This window comes from Quercus lobata, unplaced genomic scaffold, assembly GCF_001633185.2.
Source record: "Quercus lobata isolate SW786 unplaced genomic scaffold, ValleyOak3.0 Primary Assembly Scq3eQI_107, whole genome shotgun sequence".
Classification (NCBI taxonomy): Eukaryota; Viridiplantae; Streptophyta; class Magnoliopsida; order Fagales; family Fagaceae; genus Quercus; species Quercus lobata.
In genome coordinates this window covers 521,559-525,634 of record NW_022154705.1, presented here as the reverse complement: position 1 = coordinate 525,634, position 4,076 = coordinate 521,559, and positions in this window count along the sequence as shown.

Here is a 4,076-nt window from a genome sequence, read left to right as displayed (position 1 = left end):
ATAGTTCCCCTTTTATCCTCGTCCGAGAATCCCAATATTAAAGAGCTTCCCTTTTTAGACCTTTTAGATTCTCTTTCCCTGTCCTCGGCGGAGAGCCGAGCCACAGACAGCACCCTAGAAGGAAATGACCCTGTTCTTCCTGGAGCGGTGAGGATGACGTGTATCGTCCCCGTGGGAGGTCTTAATGATACATCTTTTCGAGGCTCTTGCGTTGCCTAGCCCAGATGATCGCTCGGGGTGTGTAAAAGGTGACGTAACTTTCCCTCTCAGATCAACTGACCCAGGTGATTCCATAGATTCCTGCAATCCTCAGTGGTATTCCCATGGTCCTGATGATAGTGACAATACAGGTTCTGGTTGCATTTCGTAGGGTCCCCAGCCATTTTTCCCAGCCATCTGAAGAAAGGTTCATTCTTCACTTTCTCCAGAACTTGTTGTACTGGCTCTCTGAACACGGCACTAACCGTTTGCATGTTGCTTTGTCCAGCCTGTCTCAAAAAATCTCTCCTCAGCTGGTTATGGTTATATCGTTCTGACCTGAAATCATTCCTTTTGGGGGGAATGATCTTCTCCTTTCCCTTTCCTTGTAGCTGATCTTCTTCCACCCTTTTGTACTTGTCAATCGTATCCATCAACTGATGAATGTTGGCAACAGGTTTACCAGTGAGAGATTTCCTTAAGCCATGCTCGATGGGGAGATCGCTTTTGAATGTGCTGATAGCGACATCATCATGGTTCTTATCCAACTCGTTATACATCTCCCAGTACCTATCCGAATACGCCTTTAGGGTCTCTCCCTCGCGCATGGATAAGGACAATAACGAACTTAGGGGTCAAGGGACTCTGCTATTTGTAATAAAGCGAGAACAGAAAGCCTGAGTGAGCTGCTTATAGAAGCCTATGGAATTTGTCTTCAGGCTGTTGAACCATCTCATCGCCATTGGCCCCAAGCTAGACGGAAAGACTTTGCACATTAGGGCTTCATTTTGGGAGTAGATGGCCATTCTTTGGTTAAATTGGCTCACGTGCTCCACTGGCTCTGCTCGGCCGTTGTAGATAGTAAACGTAGGTTAATTGAAATGCTGAGGTAATTTAGCCCCTTCTATCCTGTGCATGAAGGGTGATCTAGAGATCTGGTCTAGTGCCCTGTTCATAGCGTCGTTTCCCAAACCCTTGCTGGATGGGCTCTCATACTTTCGCACTGGGCGCGACTCCTTCTCGTAAGAAAAGGTTTCACTTGGGGGTGTTCTCGACCTCCGTCGATAACTCACGTCTTCCTCGTCAGAGGATGCATCTGAGCTGGAGGGAGATCGCTTTCGCTGCACACATCGCAACTTTCTTTTCAGATCATCTATCTCTCGCTGCATAGCCTGATGGTTGTTTTGCCTTTGAGATACGTGACTACCTATTTGTGTATGACTTTGGCTCGTTTGGGTAGTATGTACGCTTCCCTCATGATTTCTTCTGTTGCCTGGGTTAGAAGAATTATTTTGCCGCTGAGACTCAATAGGTTCTGTCTGTTGAGGGTTAGCTTGGTGGGGATTCTCTTGATGTGGACCTAGTCCTGCCATGCTTAACCGTTATGCTTACTGACACTTAAGTTCTTCCCACAGACGGCACCAATTGTAGGGACACAATCTTAGTGGCCCAATCCTTGTCGGTCAAGTCTTGGCCCAAAAAGTCCCACACAATGAATTTTTTTGTAGAGTATGGGCTAAAGAACTTGGTTTCAGCTAGTTTAAACGGTTGGTTGCATGGGTTAAAGGAATACAGAAACAAGAACGAAAAAGATAGACGTGAAGAGAGGTCCCTCTCAAATGATAAGGCTCAAAACTTGATTAATGGACACAGATTAATGCAGTAAGATTTCTCTACAGTATTCTCTCCTCCTTTTTCTCCGTCCCCCTTCTTGGGGGGACTTTTACATATTATATAGGCCCCTTCCCATCATCTGGGCTTTACACTTGTTGATAATCCAAACCCTTACTTGAGCACCTGTCCCATCAAACACCCCTATCAATTCTTTGTGAGTTGCGGTAGTCAAGGTAGCACTGTTCAGGGGTCTTCTCTTCATTAATGCGGCTAAGAGAGTAGTTGTAATGCATTTAATGTAGTGGTGGCAGCCTTTGCTGAGATATTTCGGGTTTCCTTCCTTTTTACGTATTTGGAAGATGGACTATAGTGGCTTGGACGCGCCTTTGATCCGGATTTTGCAGTGTCCGAGGAGGAATTACTCCTCGGACATGTTCTCTTTGCCCCAGTGGGCCTAAATAAGGATTGCTTAGGCCACGATGTCTTCTCAGACGGGCCTAGGGCCCAACCAGCCTATTATGTTGGGCTGGTCCCCACAGCTACCTACAAGTTTTCGTGCAAAAACTGCAACATTGCATTCCAAACAAAATTCTCGACTAGACAGACCTAGGGGACTTTTCGTACAAAATTTACTTGAGGTCTTTTTTTTTTTTCTATTTCTTTTTTGGACCACCATATATACCGCCAACAAGTTCTTGTGCAAAAATGGCGACAATGCAATCCGGTCTAAATTCATGACCAGACGGACAAAGGGGCATTTTCGTACAAAATATACTAGAGGTTTTTTTTTTTTTCCTAAAGAATTTTCTTTTTGTTTCTTATACCTCTATATATGCCTCCTACAAGTTCACATGCAAAAACAAGGACATTGCATTCCGGTCAAAATTCATGACCAGACAGACCTAGGGGAATTTACCTACAAAATTTACCCAAGGTTTTCTTCTTCTTCTTTTTCTAAAGAATTTTCTTTTTGCTTCTTGGACCTCTATATATGCTACCTACAACATTTCCTGCAAAATCGACGACATTGCATTCCAGTCCAAATTCTTTACCAAACAGATCTAGGGGCATTTTCGTGCAAAATTTTGTTTTTTGTTTTTTGTTTTTTGTTTTTTGTTTTTTGTTTTTTTTTTTTCTAAAGAGTTTTCTATTTTTTTCTTGGTCTTCTATATACTCTACCTACAAATTTTCGTGCAAAAACGGCAACATTGCATTTCGGTCAAAATTCCTGACCAAACAGACCTAAGGGACTTTTCGTAGAAAATTTACTCGAGGGTTTTTTTTTTTTTTTTTTTCCCTAAAGAATTTTATTTTTGTTTCTTGGACCTCTATATTAGCTACCTAAAATTTTTCACGCAAAAACGGCGACATTGCATTTCGGTCCAAATTTTTGACCAGAAAGTCCTAGGGGACTTTTCGTACAAAATTTACTCTAGGTTTTTTTTTTTTTTTTTTTTTTTTTTTTTCTAAAGAATTTTCTATTTGTTTCTCGGTCCTATATATATGCTACCTACAAGTTTTTGTGCAAAAATGACGACATTGCATTCTAGTCCAAATTCTTGACCAGACTGACATAGAGGCATTTTTGTACAAAATTTACTCGAGGTTTTATTTTTTTTATTTCTATTGAATTTTCTATTTGATTCTTGGACATCTATATATGCTACCTACAAGATTTCGTGCAAAAATGGCGACATTGCATTCCGGTCAAAATGCTTGACTAGACAGACCTATGGGCATTTTTTACAAAATTTACTCAAAGATTTTTTTTTTTTTTTTTTTTTTTTTTTTTTTTTTTTTCGTGGACCACCATGTACGCTACCTACAAGTTTTCATGCAATAACAGCGACATTGCATTTTGGTCAAAATTCATGACCAAACAGACCTAGGGGTATTTTCATACAAAATATAGTCGAGGTTTTTTTTTTTTTCTAAATATTTCTCAATTTGTTTCCAGGCTTTCAATACATGCTATCTACAAGTTTTATTGCGAAAATGCCTACATTACATTCCAATCAAAATTTTTGACTAGTCAGACCTAGGGCCTTTTTCATACAAAATAGGGACAATTGCACTTTTAGTCCCTACATTTTGACGTTTTTCCATTTTAGTCCCTACATTTTATTTTTTCCATTTTTAGTCCCTAAAACCAATTTACGCTTTCCGTTTTAGTCCTTTCCGTCAGTCAACCAACGGAAATAGCTGAGGTGGCAGCCAGAACAATTAAAATATTATAAAAAATGCCACATCACCCTGACAAATCA